Source organism: Erpetoichthys calabaricus, chromosome 2, assembly GCF_900747795.2.
Source record: "Erpetoichthys calabaricus chromosome 2, fErpCal1.3, whole genome shotgun sequence".
Taxonomy (NCBI): Eukaryota; Metazoa; Chordata; class Cladistia; order Polypteriformes; family Polypteridae; genus Erpetoichthys; species Erpetoichthys calabaricus.
This window is the reverse complement of record NC_041395.2, coordinates 164994546-165016456: the sequence shown is the minus strand read 5'-3', so window position 1 is coordinate 165016456 and position 21911 is coordinate 164994546. Positions and strand designations below refer to the sequence as shown.

Genomic DNA, 21911 nt, shown 5'->3' with positions numbered 1-21911 from the left:
AGATGAACGTCGAACACGTCAGAAGGCAACATAAAGTTGTCCATGTCCAAAAACGGGTTCAGAGAGATAGATGCCAACCTTGTCCATGGTTTGTCCTTGTGATTTGTTGATGATCATGGCAAATGCAGGTTTAATGGGGAACTGTCAGCGTTTCAATGTAAAAGGTAATTCTAGGTCAGAACTCGTAAGGTCAATTCTAGGAATGAGAACAGTATTGTTAGCATGTGATCCTGTAAGAACTGTTGCTTGAATAACATTGTGTGTCATGGTGTTGACGACTAACCGTGTGCCATTGCATAAACCCTGTTTAGTGTTAAGGTTTCTTAATAGCATGATTATTGTTCCGTTTTTAAGGGTAAGGTTGTGTTGTGGTCATCCGGCCGGGTTAATAGTGTTCAAATATTCTAAGGGTAAATTCAGATGTTCATTGTTGTCATCAGAGTCAACTTTGTCAGAGCTTAGAAAGAGCCGTGTCTCTCCAGGAAGTAATGAAATGACCTGGTTATTAATGTGATTAACAGTAATATTTTTTGGACATAATATAGTGCGTTGTGTTAACCACATATGCGAAAGCAGTATGGGCCATTGCCTTTTGGTGGCCTGATATGTACTCTGGTAGATGCAAAAGCAAATGAACTATTGCAGGATCTAATGCAGTTCATAAAGTTTTTACTTTCAGGCACATCGTTAGTTAGAAGCTTCTGTAGATATTCAGGATATAAATGTAAAGGAGGCAGTCTAATCTGCCCCTTTTGACAACAACGTGTAAATTCATTATTTGTATTGCCAGTTGTTTCTTCTGGGAAGTTAAGTGAATGACAATGATTGCAAATGACATTCATTAATCCCAATGAATTTTCCTCAATAGTGGACTCATTATTGAAGGCGTTGTCAGCCAACTGGCGTAAGCGTGTAGCAGGTGTCTGGCGTTGACGTCCGCGACGGGCATGTTTTGCTTGTGGCGTTTGAGTGCCGCGTTGTTGCATGTCCATTATTTGTGACGCGCTATTTCTGAGTTTTAATTGATTCGCCTCCGCTTTGCGAAAAGTCTGTTTCAGTCTACGTCGTGCATTGTTTGTATCGAGCCTTGTCCGTTTTTGTATGTCGGTCAGTTGAGCTTTCTGCTTTTGGAGTCTTGCTTGCTTGTTTTCTGGCAGTTCATATAAGCGTTGTACACGTCTGCGTTCATTTATTCTGTCTCTTCGCTCCCTTTTTTGTATGTCTGAGACGCGAGCTCTTTCGGTTTGAAATCGTGCTTGTTTCGATGCAGCACTTTGAGACGCGCGCTGTATGCGTCTACGTTCATTGTGTCTGTCCATTTGGGCACGTCTCTGTAACGGGGTTACTTGAGCTTTGCGTTTTTTGATCCGAGACATTTTTTCTCCTCGAGTTTCCGAAGTGCGTTGTATGCGCCGCCGTGTATTTTGTTGTTTCATTCATGTTCGTGTGTTTGGTCCCGTTATCCGATCCGAATCGTTTTGTACCCGTGACCGTGTATTCATGACTTGTTTGTTCCTCAGCATGCGAAATATGGATAAGTAATAAGGAGGATCGCACTCACTGTTAATATGTAGCCTTTTCTGCAGTTGAACGGTTAATAGTGCTTTATTGTAAGGAGATCCACCTATGCTGACACCTATGCTGCCTAGTGTGAAGGTGTTGAGATGACGTATGTTTAATATGGATGTTTCCTTTAGAAATGTGGCTTTGGGTGTCACTTCTTATTGATGTGGGGGGGGGGGGGGGGGGGGGGGGGGTGGTGGGTGAGGATTGTTGTTGCGCGAGTGTCTTCTTTCTTTTTGTGTTCCAGGGGCTTGTTGAATCCCCCTCTTTGTGTGTGTCCCGTCCGTTGCTTGTAGGGTGTGTGGGGTGGTTTTGTGTTCTTTTTTTTTGTGTTCCAGGGGCTTGTTGAATCCCCCTCTTGGTGTGTGTCCCGTCCGGTGCCTGTAAGTGGGGGGGGGTGCCTTGCTGTTGTGCGCGAGCATCTTCTTTTTTTTTGTGTGCTAGTTTCATGTGCAATGGGTTTCGTGCGGCGCCTGCGTTTGACTACTTTTTTCTGTGCCTTTTCCTTTTTTCTGTGCTCGCGGCGCCTCATTTCTTTGACTCCTTTTTTCTGTGCTCACTCCTTTTTTCTGTGGTCTTGTCCGCCTCTCGCGGCCCCTCATTTCTTGGGGCGCCTGCGCAGTACGTCTTATTGCGGCTGCGGCCCATGGCCGGATGTCCCTGCGTCCATCCGGTTTAGCATTCTCGGTTAGTAATATGGATTTTAATTCTATTTTTAATTTATTATTGCACTTCATGTTGTGGGCAGCATGGTGGCGCAGTGGGTAGCGCTGCTGCCTTGCAGTTGGGAGACCTGGGATCGCTTCCCGGGTCCTCCCTGCGTGGAGTTTGCATGTTCTCCCCGTGTCTGCGTGGGTTTCCTCCGGGCACTCCAGTTTCCTCCCACAATCCAAAGACATGCAGGTTAGGTGGATTGGTGATTCTAAATTGGCCCTAGTGTGTGCTTGGTGTGTGGGTGTGTCCTGCGGTGGGTTGGCACCCTGCCCGGGATTGGTTCCTGCCTTGTGCCCTGTGTTGGCTGGGATTGGCTCCAGCAGACCCCCCGTGACCCTGTGTTCGGATTCAGCGGGTTGGAAAATGGATGGATGGACTTCATGTTGTTACACTGTGGACCTGGAGCTTCGCAATTCCATCTATCTGTATACTTGTATATGATTGAGATGACAATAAAGTCTGCTGCCTTGTGCCCTGTGTTGGCTGGGACTGGCTCCAGCAGACCCCCGTGACCCTGTGTTCGGATTCAGCGGGTTGGAAAATGGATGGATATATATATATATATATATATATATATATATATATATATATATATATATATATATGAATGAAACTCCATTATTTAGCTTTTCAGTGCACTCACTCAAGCACAGTCATTTCTAATATTATGTATTTTCTATTTTCAAAATTGTCACCTGAATATATTTTAACTTGACCTGTTTGGTACATATTGTGAACTGGCTGCAGGTTAAGGGGAAAAATGCAATTTTGCTTTTGGAAACTGAAAAGGCAAGTGAATTCAAATCAAGGCAACAAAGTATGTTTCATTAGTAGCAGGAGCAGGCTCATATTATCAACACTGTCACATATACAGGGTCACATCTTAACTTGCATGTGGTAGTCAGCATGCAACACATTGCCATTCTCCAGTGCCAAGATCAGCAAGCACTACTGCATTACCTCTAAACTTCTGTCTTCCTTTAGGTTTTTTGTTTATCATGTATTAATCCACTATCATGGACAAATTACTTCATTGCTCACAGACCCAGTGTCTTAATGTGACTAGTTGACAGAGATGAAATCTGTTCCTAAAACTAAAACTTACAAGCCTTTATATCTTACAATTTTATCCCTTTATTAAATGGCTCCTTGTTAAGACAGTGGCTGGAGTGAAAGTCTGCAACGACTGCAGCCTTCCAGGAACCTTTCCAGTGTTGTGAATCTGTTATCATGGATGTAGATGAATTCCCATTTGGCAACAGTAACACACTGCTAACTAAAAATAAATTTACCAGAAAGACAAAGGTGTGAATGAAAGTGTGGTCTATTAGGAAGAGCTGTAGCCACCTTTGATACTGGGATGAATATGGATGCTGCAACTATTGATAAAACCCACCACACTAAATCTTAAAATGGTACATTATAACAGGAACAAATAATAGCTCTGCCACATTTATTGTACATTAAACTGCCTAAGAGTGGCTAGGTAGTATATTGGCCTTGGAACCCTTAGTGCAGGGGTCCTCAATTATGCTCCTGGAGGGCCACAGTGGCTGCAGGCTTTCATTCCAACCAATTTAGTAATTAGAAGCCAGGCCCAGCTGATAATAAAATGTATTTAATTACAGTACAATCCCTCTTAACCTTGGGACTGGACCCATGGCCAGTTGCCGTTTTGGCCGGTTAATCCGACGCATATCTATTTCATGTAGAAAAATATTTCTAAAGTATGTACTGTACCTCTTCGACGTTCCTGAAGAAACCATATCCACAAGGCTTCATCCACGATTTCACACACGGGTTTTTTTCTCATACAACAACTGGACAGTGTGGTGTAGCGGGTCCACAGCTCAAGTCAAAAAGGCCACTTTTTAAATAAATAATCGCCACACTCGCGGCTTAGAGAATATGTGTGGCTGATCGGTTCCCGTGGAATTCACAATGCGATCCTAGCTTAAGTGCACAGGTGAGGAGTTGCCCGCATCCGTAATTGTTCCCGGGAACTGCTAATTGCCACATCTGATCCACGCCCCTGTGATAAATAGAAGAGCGAGGCGGCTACGGGGAGAACAGGAAAGAACGGGACGTTAATGAAGAAGGAAGCAGATACAGGAAAGCCAGTAAAGGAGAGCGAGCGAGAGCAGATTTGATGGAGCAAAGGCAGGCAGCTGGGAGGTGAACCCCTGCTGATGAGTGTTTGGCCGACACTCGGTGGGGCTGAAGAAAGCGGTCGCTCCAGGTGAACGATCACAGAGCTGGAGTGACCAGTATTGAAGATGACTGGCCGTTGAAAGGCAGCTGCAGTCATGGAGGCTTTGGGCTCGTTTAGCCCCAGCGTGAGCCCCCTGGCCACTGGGGAAAGAACCCAAGTCTTGGTCTGGATAGAGCCCGATGTAGCCAGGGATTGGAGGGCTACTGGACCAGTGTGGAAGGCAGCTGCACCTGCAGGTAGGGTGACTCCCCTGTTACGAAGCAGGGGAGCTGCCAGGTAGAAGGCACCGTGGAAAATTCATAAAGGAATATGTAAACGGAAATCACTCGGAGCGTAAGAGCCCTCTCACCTTCCAGGAAAGAAGGAAGTCCATACATATAATATAAAGAAGAACTCAGGATTAAAGATTTTTTTAATTTTATTTCTAAAATATTTATTTTATTTTAACAGGCCGGTTAATCCATTCGGCCGGTTAATGCGAGGCCAGTTAAGAGGGATTGTACTGTATATGGCATGTTAATGCTTTCATTCTTCTAAGATAAATCCTAATCACATTGTAGATTTTTGGTTTTTTGAAAACATTGTCCATATGCCTTATAAACTAACAGATTTGTACCTTTTGGTCCTTTAATTTTCTCTCATTACTTTCAAAACATTTTATAAACACAGAAAGTTTATGATGCACATACATAGGTTTAAATGGAAGCAGTATAACTGGGAACCCGGTGGTTCCTTCGCTATTTGCCCCTCATTATTAACTAACTAGACAAAGAGCCCATTTAGACAACGTAAGATGAAACGGGCACGAGTTTGTATCAGCAGTGAATGAAGAACAAATAAGTAAAGAAGAAGTTGTTTTGTAATGATTGTAGTCCACTTTACTCATTACTGTACAGGCTTGTAATGTTAGTTGATGAATTTTCCAGGCCTATAGTATAATACTGAATGATGAATGTTCCAGTACAATATGGAATAGTAATAAGTATAAGCATCACAAACCTGATATAGGTGTATTGAATGAATGCGTAATTGAATCAGAATGTGTAATTAGGCCTCGAGCTGTAGTCGAAATCGCCTTTCAGGCCTCTAGAGTTTTAATTGAAGTCGCCTTTCTCTTTGAATTTTTGCGGCCATAAATCCGCCGCCTGCCGCGATGTTGGGATTGGATGTTGGTCTCGTAAGGTTTTTCGGGCAGCTGGGCAGAAGGCGACTGCACATTCGGCTTCGGATGGATATGAGTGACTGAGGAGGCAGGCGAATTATGTATTAAGATGGCTGCTTAAGAAACTTAAAACCTTAATGCATCAGTTTAAAACTAAAATAGATAAGTTGTGCTGAATTGCAACTTGAGAGCTAACCAAAACTAAACTCAAAAAAACATATTCCTTTGGTAGTAAATAAATTGGGCTCAAAATAGGAAATTGGTTAAAGTGAAAACCAGAAGCCACTCCGACCTCCCAGAATTAACGGAGTAGCACTGCCTTAGCGAAATGGTTTCCAAATTCTATCCTGGAAGCTCACTAGGAGCTGCAGGTTTGTGTTCCTCCAAGTTTCCCAGTCAATGAGTCATTTTACTTTAAAATGATCTCATTGTTTAATTAGCTGGTCTTTTTTTCTGTTCTCTTATATTGCATTCCAAAAAGTACAGCAGTGTGATTTTTACTCGCTGAAATATTTTGGCTATAGCTTTCAATGCTTAACTCTCTTTAGTTGTTTCTGGTTAAACTGTTTTTTTCTGGGCAGTTTGCTCCCTTAATTGTACCCTAATAATAACAATTAACAACAAGCAGAGCTGACAATGAATGCTGGAAGACGGCAACTGCTTCAGTGTCAGACCCACTAATGTGCCCATTAGTAAATAATTAGTTAAATAACCATCTGGAAAAGGAGAGTGAAAACAATCACAATGTTTAAAACCCAAAGTAAAAAACAGTAACATTGAGTCATCACCATGTAACATGCTTCATATAAAAGCTTCATACATTAAAAAGAACTTTGGTAATTTTAACATTGATCCCACAACACAGAAATTGGGAAATAACAGCTTGCTTAATTAGGCTAGGAATCAAATTTAAAACATAATTTCGTTGGAACAAACATCTGCAACCACATGGAGTTCCCAGGACTAAGTTGAAGAACCCCTACCCCAGTGTCTAATCTACTCTTTGTTGTTATTATTAGGTTATAATTAAGTAAGCAAACATCACAGGAAAGGTGACTTAACAAGGGAGTTTTGAGAATTTAGAACTATGATAAACCTTTCTTGGAGGAGTATAAATCACCAGTGCCGGCACGAGCACTGGGCAAACTGGACGGCTGCCTGGAGTTCGAGACTTTGGGGGGTCTGCCCCATGGCTTGTTTAATTCATTGTCTAAACAATAAAATTGCATAAGCGAAGCATGGGCACATACTAGAAATATATGAAACACCTTTTCATTTTGCCTTCCAGGATGGGGACTCCACACGTATGTGCAAAAGAAACGCAACAAGAAGAGATGGCCTGAGTACAGAATATGTCCAGAAATGACATTGACATTAAACACTGGATTTACAGAGGACAGTTCCATCAGCAGAAGTGTGGAAAAAAATGAGGAACGAGAGGAACAGAAGCACAACACATTTCTAGGAAGGAATAAGATATACCAAAATATTAATTTATCTGATTTGCAAATAGTTATTGATCGATAGGGATTATGACAGGTTGCTAAATGGTGCCATTCCACTTTTCTAAAAAGTAAAAAACTAAATCAAAAACCACTGACATACTTCATGGAGCACACTCGTTCATGTATATTAAATGTATTGGGTGCTCCAGCATGAATGTAAACTAATTATTTTACATTTGCACTCTCAGAGTTGTGGAAAGTTAGCCCGTAGAGTAATTCATTATATTTTGGATACCATGTTTACTAAATTGATTTAGAAATGAGAAAGCCGAGCACATAAGGCAAATTAAATTATTTTAGATAATTGCAGTGGACAGGGATAATACAATGGTGCCAATATAAGAGCATCAAGGGTGTTCATAGTCGAGTACATTGTTACCACTTGTAGTTTTTTGATTGCAACTTGACAGAACCTACCATCATTCCCCTTACCATTCAGATTAATTGTACATGCAGCGTCATTTTTGTAGAAAACAATATACTGCATCCTAACGCTAGAACACTGAAGTATAATCCACACACATTTTGTATGCCAATTGTGAATGTCATTCTTTTAATTTAGTAATGGGGACAGTGTTGCAAGTTCAACATTTTCCAAGGGCTTTCTTTGGTGTAATACAAATGTTTCTGTTTCTGCAAATGGAATTGCAGAAGAAACAGATTAAACACTAAACCTTTGTGCAACACTAGGTGGGAATGTAGAATTTGTAGTGTTAAAGCCATCAAAAATGAAGCCCTGGAATTAAGAAAAACCTTAACTGAACTAGCAGAAAATTTAAACACTGAATCAATTACTGCTTCTGCAGAAGTGGTGGTTCTGAGGCTAGGGATCTGCACTGACAGGTTGCCGGTTTGAATCCCGTAAATGCCAAAAGGGACTTTGCTCTGTTGGGCCCTTAACCTGCAATTGCTGAGCGCTTTGAGTAGTGAGAAAAGTGCTATATAAATGCAAAGAATTACTACACCATAAAAAACTGTTAAGAATTTCTGAATAAATGCCTCCAATGTAGCACAAATTTCAGCAATAACACTAAATGTGAATTTAGAAGTACTTAATTTCTCCAACTTATTGATTTTATAGGTCAATCCTTAATACTTTATTGTAACATTAGACAATGTAATCACGTTCTTGACTTAAAGATTAACAAATGAAAGAGTTCGATGAAAAATTAGGGTTTCTTGTGCCATATCAAAAAAGACCACAATGAATTATTAAAATTATTGCAAAGGTGGAAAAAACTTCAACTAAAGCTTAGTGATGTCAATTAATGTGATGCAAATTGTAAAGTATTGTGCCAAAAAATGGAGACACTGGTGGTACTTTTGCCTGAAAGTGCATCTTATATTTCAGGTATTTTGAAGTTTTTAAATGCAGAATATGCTTGCAAACATTGGTAATTATGCCAACCATTCATATAACTGTGTCAACTAGTAACAGAAGTCTTGGTAAACAAAAGCTAATTGAAATATATCTGTGATCATCCATGACCAAGACAAATTTGAATTCGCTGGCAATTCTCTCTATTAAAAATGAAACAGTAGCAAAATCTGATTTATCAGAAATTGACAATGTTGCTTACATGAAGTCTAGGAAGAAGATGAATTAAGAGGAATGGTATTGATTTCAGTTAGTTAAGGTGGCAAGAGATACAAGACTAATGTTTCAGCAGTGTTGCTTCACAATTTCATACCCAGGCAAAGCATGTTGTGTTGTATATTATTGTGTTATATTTCACAGTATTATATGGTATTATATTAACTTATTCAACTTTATTGTAATTCTTTGTTTATTTCATTACCTGTGAATTAGGGGGTGCTCCACCCAGGGTGCCATAATACTTTGAATCGTAGTACAGCAAATTTATAAATGCAGAGTAGGAGAGGCAAAAACGACCAGTTAATCAAACAATGAGGTCAATTACAGATAAACAAACTCCCCGACTTTGAATCTTGTTGAAGCAAAATGCTGCAGCGTTAAGGTCTCCCAAAAATGAACTTACAAACTGGCACAGGGGTTTGTTTTTTTTTTTTCCAACTATTCATGCCAGCCAGAGTTTTTGTTTTCCTCTCCTCTCTAGCCATCTGGCTATAGCATACGTTTTCAAATTAGACATTGCCTTTATAACTATTACAAACTACCCACTCAACAGTACTTTATGCTTAATCCAAACTTTTTCGTGTTATACTGTTAGTTGTAATTTCTAGTTTTTTTTTCTTGAAAGCATTTTGAGCTACTCTTTTTGTACAGAAATGTGCTATACAAATAAAAGTTTTTGAGGTCTATAATAAGTAGTCATCGCACCAACCAGCTCATTCAGTGAAATGACTGAATCTATCCGTTATTGAAATATACTGATAATTCAATAAGCAGCCAACACAGTATTTCCAGTTAACCCATAATTTCTCAACTATATCACATTTATTGATACTGAAAGGGACGATAGTGCCACATTTGCGGACGTCCTGTTTAATTTAACGTACACGGTTTAAAGAAAAAGTAAGAAACCGCTGCAGTAGAGAGAATTCGGCGGCGGAGGAGCCCCAACCCCTAAACAGCGCTCACAAAGCCCCTCAGACTGGGGGGGGGGGGGCATGTTCCTTGGGTACAACAGACGTGACTCGAAAGTAACAAAATTTCCCTCGCGATAAACAATACATTTTCACGCGTTATGAATTAAGTAAGCTTTTGCTTCCTAAAGCGTATGTCGGATTCGCTCTCGTTCGATCGCCTTCATTTGTTCGCCGATGCAGCGGCTTAGTGATCGAACTAAAGCTGAAAAGCGCGGCCACTCCACTCTCACTTAACTACGACCGCATGGAAGCGATGTGGATCAAAAAGTTCATATTAACGCGTTTCATGCTAGCAACATTTCGCGGTTAGTTTCTGCCTTTTGGACTTGGTTTAGCGTTCGTCTACTTTTAGCTCTTGAAGTACAGTAAGTAATTGGCAACTTGAAACTTCGAAACTCACATTGCTAACCGGGAAGAATCCGTAGAAAAGCTTCGACTCCTGGGCGCCGCTCCTCGTGTGTGTTCGGTCCTAGAAAGCTACAAAGGACGTCGCAGCCTTTGGCACGCAGTACTAACGACTCAGTCTAGGCAATAATCAAGAGATGAAGTCTGCTGTAGGATTTTATCATAATAAAGACGAAAGCGGACCAATCCCGCGCGGCCCCGCCCTTATTGTCTCTCTCCTAATCTTTCATCTGTATGTAGGTGGGTTCAAGACGACAGGGAGGTGTGTGCGAGGCGCCTCCTTGACTCTTCTCATGATAATCGATGCCGCAATCACAGAAGAAGGCTGGACTTTAGATGGCTGCGTACCGTTTGTCAATAGCTCACAGGTCTGCAAAATTTAAAATCATAAACAATTGTTATAACTGTGAGAAGTTCTTTTTATTTGCATTCATGAACACAATAAAATATATGTAGAATGTTTTCATCACGTCACATTAAGAAGAAATTTATTTAAACTTTTAAAACATTACACGTTCACTCTGCATTCTCTTGTTTCTACTGAATTCAGAAATACTGTTTCTTGGTTGCTGTCATTTAAGAGATTCAATTACAGCTTTAAAAATTATGTAACGTTCTTACTAGGTTTAATATAATATAATAAATATCAATAACAGAAATAGCAAGTCACCTTATCATATTAGTAAAGAGAATCACAGAACAGATCTCTGACTTGCACTTGGATGATTAACATCTGAATATGAAGGAGCATGAATCAGTCAGAATCAGCACCTCCATACCTGAGTCTGTGGTTTGCTCCTGGTAAAGAGGACCAGGCAGGGCCGGACTGGGAAGCTTATTCAGGCCGGGATTCCCAAGTCTAAGGCCACACAATATACAGTACATCGATTTTCTTGTACAGGCACAGACTCAAAAAAACAGCAAACACAATTTTGTCTTGGAATTTTTTATGAACGAGGCGACAGTATACTCAGCTTTTACACATAGTGGTCAGTGGAATCCACAGTGCATAGATTAGGTTTGCAGTTTCAGCGTCTGGATGGTACTGCTGAACACCCTTCCACAAAGTTTAAAGTGTTGATCAAAAAACACCACTTTGAATTTCGTCAATAGACAAAAGACTCACAAAATGTCTCAGTGTCACAGAATTCTGTCAAGCATTTTTAAAGAATGCACTTAGTAAACAAAAAACTATCCAACGTGTAGCCTGTTCAGTCACTCTCTCATCATAGCGCTAAGGTTTAACTGTCAGAGCGCAAGAGACGCACTTTAAAAATACTAAAATAAAATAAAAACAAGACACTTTCATTAACAAGCTTATCATGAAATAAAAATAACGGGTACATTTAAAAACACAAACCATTCCACTCCGTGTTTCATTAATAAAAATAAATAAATAAAGCATTTCGTGTAGTCTATTCAGTCAAAAACGATAAATAAGTGACCATACGATACACTTCACTAAAATTTGAAACAAAAATAAAACAAAGTAAATTCACAGTAACAAATACCCAGTACCGCCGCTCCCTATACGCAGAATACGCAGTCTGCGTAGGGCACCAACTCCCAGGGTGGCACCATCCCAGCTGCTCAAAAAAAACGTTTTTATATATTATAATAATAAATTAATATTAATAATATACATATACAAATAAACAAAAATATAAACGTATATATTGCATTTTACGGTGAACGCAGAGTAGGCTAAGCACACGTGATGACGCGCGCGCCCTCACCTCTGTTAAAAGCTGCCTAACTAATATTTGGGGGAGGGGGCACAAAAGTAAATTTCTGCTTAGGGCACCCATTTGGCCAGCAGCGGCCCTGCAAATACCAAAACCCATACAACATCAAAATATAATTCGAAGTATATTATAAACTTTTACACAATCTTCATATATAACTTTAATCACAAAAGCACCAGACGTATACGCACCTCTCGTCATTGCGCTCCTTTTTAATTGTCAGAGCGCGAGACGCACGCGAAGTCAAAACTTGACTTTAACAAAAACAAGAAACCCTCTAACGTTAAACCGAAAGGATATGTGCCCACCACAGAACATTTTCCATTATAATAACATTATATAATTTCACCATTAGTTTATTTCACTGGTTGCTCTGAATGCCAGGCAAGGCCAGGCAGCAGGCCACCGGGAACGCTCCAGCTGACTGTAAAGGTCAGTCCGGCTCTGGGACCAGGGCTATAGTCTTTGCAAGTGATAGGAGTTCACTTACTCCAACTGGAGCAGTACGACTATTTTGGTGTATTGTTCACATCAAAATGAACAAAGGATTGAGAAACAAAGGCATCAGCAAATGTGCTTGCCAAAGGCAATAGTTGTTTTTATTCATCTAGTTTGATTGCCTCTGAAAAAGTATCAGAAAGAATTCAGTTAGTGCCTGCAAATTCGCTAGGAGGTGTTGAAAGCTATTGCTTGGGAAATGGAAGACTTGTCAAACCTACTCAATCCACTAACCCCCACTACCCTCAGCACAATAAATGGACAGAAAATGAGATGAGAAATTACAGAAAAAACAATGGGGTTGAAACCTGTTTGGTTGTGCATTGGGCTGTTTGTCATGAAAGGTGACTTTACTGAGAGAAAAACTTTTTAATCAATCTAAAATCAACCTTAACCAATGAAAGGTGCAAAAATAATTCTGCAAAAATTATTATATGTACACTGTAAACATAAATATACAGTTTTCCGTGTTACATACTGGATGATATAGCAGTGCTATGATTAGCATTACTCCATTGCAGATCTCATTACAGGTGTTTTTGAATTTTACACATGTCCTCTATGTTCCATGGTTTCCTCCATTATCTTAAAGAAACCCATGTTAAGTAGTAACACTGTTAAAACCTAGTGTAGATATGAGTCCCAGTATTCCTTGTGATGAAGTGCAGTTTTATCTGAAGCTGGTTCCTGCTTAGCAGAAAAGACAGTGACACCCTGTAACTTTGTCTTGAAAAATACAGATGTCCCATAGCATTTTCACAAAATGAGAAGAATGACAATATTCCTTTACTACTGAATTTGAGGGGATTTGATTAAAAATTTACAATTATCAAGCAGTCATTCCACATGCACTGCAGAACACGTCATCCATCTAAAGCTTACCATGTTCAGGCCCAGCCAGTAGTTTGACGGAAGACATTCTAGAAAAAGCTTGGGTTGCTGCTAGGAAAGGTACTGTTGAGGCCAGCAGTGATCTGAATGTGGATCCCAGGGCCCCAGTGCAGTGATGGGAACACTGTGCTGTAAAAATGGCACCGTCCTTTGGATAAGATGTAAAACCGAGGTCCTGACTCTCTCTGGTCTTTAAAGATTTCCCTGGGCATCCTTCGTCTAGAATAAGGTGTTTCCCAATGTCCAGGCTAAATTTCTCACCACAGCCTAGTCATTCTGTCCCCTTAATCATCCCCTGTCTCTAATTGGCTATCTCTGTCACCACGTCAGTGCCTAACAGCTAATATGTGGTGAGCATAATGGTGCAATAATGGCTCCTGTCACATTTTCCAGTTGGGTGCTACACATTAGTGATGGTTGAAGTGGCTCCCCACTCAATGAAGCACTTTGAGTCATGAGAAAAGTGCTTTATAAATGTGAAGTACAGTATTTTTCGGACCATAAGGCGCACTTAAAATCCTTTAATTGTATCAAAAATTGACAGTTCGCCTTATAATCCGGTGTGCCTTATGTATCAATTATGGCTGTGCTTACTGAACTCGAACCGATTTTATGTGATACACGGTGCTCAAAAATCTGTCAAAATGTTTTAGAATGACTTTGGTAAGCTACAAATCCGCACCGCTTGATGGATTGTTGGAGCATTACGGCTACCGTAGACAGGGGCCTCGAGGAGTAATACGTACTGTACTTCAACATACGGTAATATTATGGCGTGTTTATTAGGACCCCAAAATGGCACCTGTTAAGAGACATGCTTACGAAGTGGATTTCAAACTCAAGGCTATCAGACACGCAGTAGAACATGGGAATAGAGCAGCTGCGAGAGAATTCAACATTAATGAATCAATGGTGCGGAAGTGGAGGAAGCAAGAAGATGACCTGCGCCAAGTAAAGAAGACCAAACAGAGTTCCCGAGGGAACAAAGCGAGATGGACACAGTTAGAGGACAAACTTGAACAGTGGGTTATTGAACAGAGAACAGCAGGTAGAAGCGTCTCTACAGTCTCTATTTGACTCAAGGTAACAGCGGTAGCACGTGACATGAAGATCACTGAGTTTCGAGGAGGTCCTTCTTGGTGCTTCTGTTTTATGAAAAGACGTAATCTCTCCATCCGCACAAGAACTACCATTTCGCAGCAACTGCCAAAGGATTACAAAGAAAAGCTAGCCATTTTCCGCACTTACTGCAAGAACTAGATCACTGAAAAGAAGATCTGGCCAGAACACATCACCAACATGGACGAGGTCCCTCTCACCTTTGACATCCCCGTGAACCATACTGTCGAGAAAACAGGAACCAGTACGATATCTATACGCACCACAGGGAACGAGAAGTCATCCTTCACTGTAGTTCTCGGTTGCCAGGCTAATGGCCAAAAACTACCACCCATGGTCATTTTCAAGAGGAAGACTTTGCCAAAAGAAAAGTTTCCGGCCGGCGTCATCATCAAAGCTAACCCAAAGGGCTGGATGGACGAGGAGAAGATGAGTGAGTGGCTGAGAGAAGTTTACATCAGGAGACCGGATGGCTTTTTCCACAAATCTCCGTCTCTATTGATCTGCGACTCCATGCGCACCCATCTCACCGATACTGTCAAAATCCAAGTGAAGCAAACTAATTCGGAGCTTGCCATCATTCCGGGTGGATTAACCAAAGAACTCCAACCGTTAGATATCGGTGTCAACAGGTCGTTCAAAGTTAAATTGCGAGCTGCGTGGGAGCTTTGGATGACAGAAAGCGAACACACATTCACCAAGACAGGAAGGCAACGCCGGGCAAGTTACGCCACTATCTGCCAATGAATCGTGGATGCCTGGGCTAAGGTATCAGTCTCGAGTATCGTTCAAGCTTTCATGAAGGGCGGAATCATCACTAAACAGCTAAGTAACAGCAATGAGACTGACTCGGATAATGACGAGAGAGATCCGGGCATGCTTGATGCTGAAATCGCCCAACTATTTACCTCAAACACTGAGGATGAAGAATTTGATGGATTTGTATAAGAGGAATGAACTGAAAAAGTGAGTGTATTGTTTTGTATTTTATGTTACAACTGAACAATGTTGAGAGTTATTGTGAACGAGTTGAATAAAGTTTGACTTATCTGACTGTTTTGTTTCGTTGAATACACTTTATAATCCGATGTGCCTTATGTATGAAAGTAGACCCATTCATTGATATTGTGCTTTATAATCCGGTGCGCTTTATAGTCCAGAAAATACGGTATTGATATTGAACAATATGGTATACATTATTATTATTAAAATACTGGTGAACAAGCTGTCACAACTGGTTTAAACTCAGTACTTTGAAACTGGATTTTGGATTTTATAACAACCAGGTCCCAGTCAGTCAGAATCCACAGCATTACATCTTTTACTATCATTCTCAATTTCAGCACCCCACAGGGATGCGTTTTGAGCCCCCTACTGTATACTCTGCTGACCTATGACTGGATATCTCACTATCCGAACAATCAAATAGTGAAATTTGTGGATGACACAGTGGTGGTAGAACTTGTCACTCATAATGATGAGTCAGCATACAAGATGGAATTGGCTAAACTGGTGGCTTGGTATAAGGTTAGCAACCTTAGCTTCAGAAAAAAAAACAAAAAACTCAGTAGACTGGTACTCTCCACTTTTACATCAAAGGAGAAGAGGTTGAAATTGTTACCTGCTTCAAATACCTGGGAGTGCATATTACAAATGACCTCTCTTGGAGCTACAATTCGGCCTGTCTGGTAAAGAAAGCCCAGCAATGCCTCTGCTTCTTGAGGAGGCTGAAGCGGGCTGATCTGTGCCCATCTGTTCTGACATCCTTTTACAAGCGTGTGGTAGAGAGCATCCTCACCTCCTGTATTACGGTGTGGTACAGCAGCTGCTCTGCCACTGAGATGAGAGCACTGCAACGAGTGGTTAAGTCTGCACAGTGGATTATCAGCATCAGCCTACACAGTATCAAGGACATTTAAACCAGCAGGGTACTCTGGATACTCCGGTTTCCTCCCACAGTCCAAAGATATGCAGGACAGGTGCATTGTCAATCCTAAATTGTCCCTAGTGTGTGCTTGGTGTGTGGGTGTGTGTGTGTGTGCTCTGCGGTGGGCTGGCGCCCTGCCCGGTGTTTGTTTCCTGCCTTGCGCCCTGTGTTGGCTAGGATTGGCTCCAGCAGACCCCAGTGACCCTGTGTTAGGATATAGCAGGTTGCGTAATGACTGACTAAATGTTATTTTGTTCTATTTTATTGTGTTTATCTATGATACCTTTATCACAAAGCTTTGGGGGTTAAGGGGCTACTTATGGGGTACTTTTTTATGGGGCTATCGTGGGCACTGTTTAATTACTGGGACCTGAGTACCAAACTTTGTTTCTGCATATGCATATTGGAATGGGAATAAAAATCCTTGATCTTTGATCCTTAAATGTTTGCCCACCACATGAAATATAACTAGAAGTCTAGCATGAGGGTTCTCAATTTCAGTTTTGAGGACTTCAGATTTTCACCGCAACCAACTTCTACTTTTAAGTGGACTCCTCCTACAATAATTAAACAAACTGTTGTTTCCCAGTTTCTTTGTTTTGACGTGAACACCAAAAATGCTAACAGTCACTTTTCTAAATTTTTATTGAAATGTAGCAAACATTTCTGTGTCTGACATGGAACTGATTTACATCTTTAATTTTAAGATGATTTTCATGATGATTTTCTTTCTGCTTCTCCTGGTGTTTTGTGATTATTAAAACTATTATTAACTAATGAGCAAACTAGTGACTCTAAATTGAGAGTGTGCCCTGCGATGGACTGATTTCTCTCACAGAACAGTTTTCTGCCTTAAGCTTTAATATAAGAGAGGTCCTGCTTTACCAGTAGTATATAAAACAGAAAGTGGTTTAAAGAGATTGGTGGATGTGTAAGTTTAACTAGTATGTTGTGTATGTAATAAAGATGGATCTCAAGTCCTGAAGGGATAGGCCAAAGATGGATCCTGGGCCTGAAAAGATATTGGGCAAGCCAAAAGCACCTGCCAGATTCAACATGTAGACCTGTTAAATATTCAACCAAATTCTAACATATATTGATATTTATAAGATATCAAACACAATTAATTAATTCAATTTCCTAGATGAATGGATAGCACATAAAATTAGCATGCTTCAGTGGAAGAGCTTGCATTTATGAGAAAAAAACACAATTGTATAAATGATTCACATTTAACAATAAAAGACAAAACCAGTAAAAACTGGCAATAAAACAAACTGAGAAATAATGTAATCCTCATTTGGCTGCCTTCCTTTCCCATGTGGCAATGACAAAAATGACAGCCACTATTTAACTCAAATTGAGATGGTGCAGTCCTGAAGTTTACTGAAATCTACAGCATGAGACTGCTGACTTTCACAAGCTGAGCTTTAATCATCCAGCACTGTATTGACAGTGAAATGTGCCTGAATGAATCTGCAGAGGGCGGCACTGTGGCGCAGTGGGTGGCGCTGCTGCCTCGCAGTTAGGAGACCCGGGTTTCCTCCCTGCATGGAGTTTGCATGTTGTCTGCGTGGGTTTCCTCCCACAATCCAAAGACATGCAGGTTAGGTGCATTGTCAATCCTAAATTGTCCCTAGGGTGTGTGGGTGTGTATGTGTGCACCCTGCCCGTGGTTTGTTTCCTGCCTTGTGCCCTGTGTTGGCTGGGATTGGCTCCAGCAGACCCCCGTTACCCTGTAATTAGGATATAGTGGGTTGGATAATGGATGGATGGATGAATCTGAAGAGCTGTAAACAACAACACTATAGCTACCAACATTATGTTTAATATTCTTACTCAATCAATCAATATATACAAACACATATCACCAGGTCTGAATACAGTAGAAAATACAACTAGAAGAGAAACATAGAGTAATAATTAATAAATCATTTGTTGTTACCTTGCATTTCTCCTCTTACAATCATTAACAATATCGTCAAAGTTGGTGTTATTAGTCAGATCACTCCCTTTCTCCATTAGACAGAGTGATTTCAAATGACTAGTTGGTTTAATTTTCATGAGGGGCCCTCTGACTTTTGGGTCCTTCAGCTTGGGGCCCAAAAGGCCAGATTGTAATCTATGTATGTTTTATAACTCAAAAACTAATAAAGACAATACTTTGCAGTGCAACATTTAAGGAAAATTCCCACACTATGCTGTAAGCAAACTGAACTTTGTTGAAGGAGAAACTTTACAGATGCTGCGTTACAGTGGTGCCTGTTAGGAAATGACAAGTTCAGATGGTTTTCTACAAAAAGAAACTGCAGAACTAACAGAAATGTTATTGTTATAAATGGCCTGTATCTGGGCGACACTGGGTATTCTCATAACTAATAACAAAAATAGTGAGCATATGAAAAACCTTATGGTTTTGTTTTATTTCCTAGAATATTCATATGTTTTCAGTTGTCATTCTTTATATGAAAACACATGTTTTCTTAATATAATACAGGCAGTCTAGGAAGAAGGCAAGAAGAGGCAAGGCAAGGCAAACTTTATTAATTTAGCACATTAACAGCAGCCAAAACTTAACCCAAGTGCTGTACATAAAGGATATAAGAAGCAGTTAAAATAATATATTTATATACACATCACAAAACTGCAAGCATAACCTACCATGAGTTAAAAGATAAACTCAAAATACCCACAGCCATGCATATATATTTACAATCATGAATGTACATGAGCCAACACATACAAACATAAATTCAACCTCTTGCAGGTTCAAATGCCAGCGAGAGGAGATAAGACTTTAATGATGACATAAAATTGTCCACTGTTGGGTCGTACCTAACTATAATAAAACAAGGCATTCCAGAGAAAACGAGTAGCCACTGCAAAAGCCCGATCCCCCCTTTGCTTCATCCTCGACCTTGGCACAACTGAGAGCATCTGGCTAGTGGGTTCTTGTTGACACATACAAGTGAAGAAGTTCCGAGAAGTCAGACAGGACTGTTCCATTCAAACATTTAAAAACAGGTAATAGAATTTGCTGGAAGCTAATGGAGTGAGGTCAGTACTGGTAAAATATGGTCACACTTACGAGAGCCACTCAATAAGCGACCAGCAGCATTTTGGACTAGTTTTAGGGGTCATAAGAAAAGCCTGATCAACACCTACATATAAAGAATTGCAATACTCCAAACAAGATGCTATAAAAGCATGGATGGCCTTTTCAAGATCACTAAAAGATAGTAAAGACTTTACCTTACCTAAAAGTCTTAGCTGGGAACATTTGCATTTAGCCAGAGAATTTATCTGTCAAAAGCTGTCAAAAATCATGTCTAGATTCTTAACTGAAGCTTTATATGGCAAAGGGTCCAAAAGCAACATCAGAGACACCTAACACCACAATCTCAATTTTGTTATGATTTAGTTTAAGAAAACTCGTTGCCATCTAGGTTTTAATAGCATTCAAACACTGTATTATTTTGCTCTGCTTTGATTTTAGTGGCAAATAGATTTGAGTGTCATCATCACAGCAGTGAATGCCATACATCTTAACAATGGAGACTAATGGTAACATCCATCCATCCATCCATTTCCCAACCCGCTAAATCCGAACAGGGTCACGGGGGTCTGCTGGAGCCAATCCCAGCCAACACAGGGCACAAGGCAGGATACAATCCTGGGCAGGGTGCCAACCCACCGCAGGACACACACAAACACACCCACACACCAAGCACACACTAGGGCCAATTTAGAATCGCCAATCCACCTAACCTGCATGTCTTTGGACTGTGGGAGGAAACCGGAGCCCCCGGATGAAACCCACGCAGACACGGGGAGAACATGCAAACTCCACGCAGGGAGGACCTGGGAATCGAACCCAGGTCCCCAGATCTCCCAACTGCGAGGCAGCAGCGCTACCCACTGTGCCACCGTGCCGCCCCTAATGGTAACATGTATAACAAAAAGAGAACTTGTCCAAGGATGGAACCCTGTGAAACCACACAAGTAAGGGGGGCTAAAAAGGATGAGAACTCATCCAAGTGAACAAAAAAACTTCTATTGCTTAGATAAGATTTAAAGCATTTAAGGGCATTACCTTTGATTCCTACATACTGTTCAAGGTGGGATATAAGAATCACATGATCCACAATAGCAAAAGCTGAGGCAACATCTAGCAGTACAAGAACAGCAGAATCTCCAGCGTCAGTAGTAGGGAGGAGGTCATTGTAAACCTTTAACAAAGCTGTTTCAGTGCAGTAATAGGATCTGAAACCGGATTGGAATTTTTCTAAAATACTATTTTCGTCCAGAAGTACATATTTCTATCTAAAAGAACTTTACTATTGTAATATTGTATTACGCAAGGGAGTGTTAGCTTCACAAAAAAAAATACAGGTTCAATATTTTGAAGTGCACCATGAAAAGGATGTCCCACTTGCAATGCTGTCTCAAAGCCACAACACTGGTAAAATAAATAAAACAGCAAGAAAAAAACAATCGTGACACAAATAATACTATGCTTATCTTGTATTAAATAATCATTCAGTATTACAATCCATGCCAGACTTTGTTTGGAAAAACCTATTTGAAATTCACAGAATGGATGTTTTCTTTCTTTCTTTCTTTCTTTCTTTCTTTCTTTCTTTCTTTCTTTCTTTCTTTCTTTCTTTCTTTCTTTCTTTCTTTCTTTCTTTCTTTCTTTCTTTACACTCTCTGTGTTAGCTCAGTGCTCTGATTGTTACCTTCTCCAAGTGCTACTGGAATATGCAGAAGTTTGGAGATTGAAAGGTTACAGAGGACCATAAATCAAACATCCCAAGGTTGACCAGGTCAATGGTTTTGCTGCTTCAGGCTATGTCCGCACTATTGTTTTTAAATGAAAACAATCTCAGTCCATACCAGTGTTTTCACATTGTTTACATAAGAGTCCCATTACATTCCAAAATGACCGAAAACGTTTATAATGTAGACGTTCAACTACACTGGGCATGCTTGCATCTGTAGAAAAATTCTTGAAGGTGTGGTGATGCTGCAGGCATAGCAACTGGTAAATTATTTGCCTTTTGGACATGTATGCAGCATTGAAACTTTACAAAACACGGTTTAGTTGTACTGTATATAGGCAAGCAACACAATAAGTGCCATACAAAGCAATTCTTCAATGCCCACTTTGTTGAAATATGGTTTTCTTCCATGATGGGTAACCATTCAGGGAATTACTTGTAATTAGCAGGATCCATTCAGAGAATGGACACATAATAAGCACAAACTAATCTGAGCACAATTAGAGTCTACAATTTAAAAAATCTGAGTTTTTGCCCATCAAAAAAGCAACGCTGAAGCTGTGTTTTCAGAAGTCTATGACTCTGGAGAGTGTTTTCAAAAGTCACTATTTCCAGAGGTTGAAAACGTTGGAGTAGTGTGAAGTAAAGATAAAAATGGAGACTAATGTGTGCTACTAGTGTGAATGGGTCCTCAGTGTATCCAGGGTTCAACACCTGTGAGGATTTTAAGATAAAGCCTGTGTTAGATTAAATAATATTGTTTTGCTACAATAAACCAATCAATGCTTAACTATGATCATTACACCACTTTTGTGAGA

The 21911-nt window shown here is 40.3% G+C and overlaps 1 protein-coding gene across 2 annotated transcripts in view; it reads right to left on the bottom strand.

Moving 5' to 3' along the window:
• The window catches only part of LOC114646528 (beta-galactoside alpha-2,6-sialyltransferase 1-like), a 57694-nt gene extending 47330 nt beyond the window's left edge, over positions 1-10364 (bottom strand). Inside the window, exon 1 of one of the 2 annotated variants that reach the window (XM_028794754.2) lies at positions 10128-10364. The gene's annotated coding sequence lies outside the window, so the exon portion shown is untranslated. The remainder of the gene's footprint in view (positions 1-10127) is intronic. The other variant, XM_028794755.2, reaches the window with a different exon arrangement.
• Positions 10365-21911: the final 11547 nt, after the last annotated feature.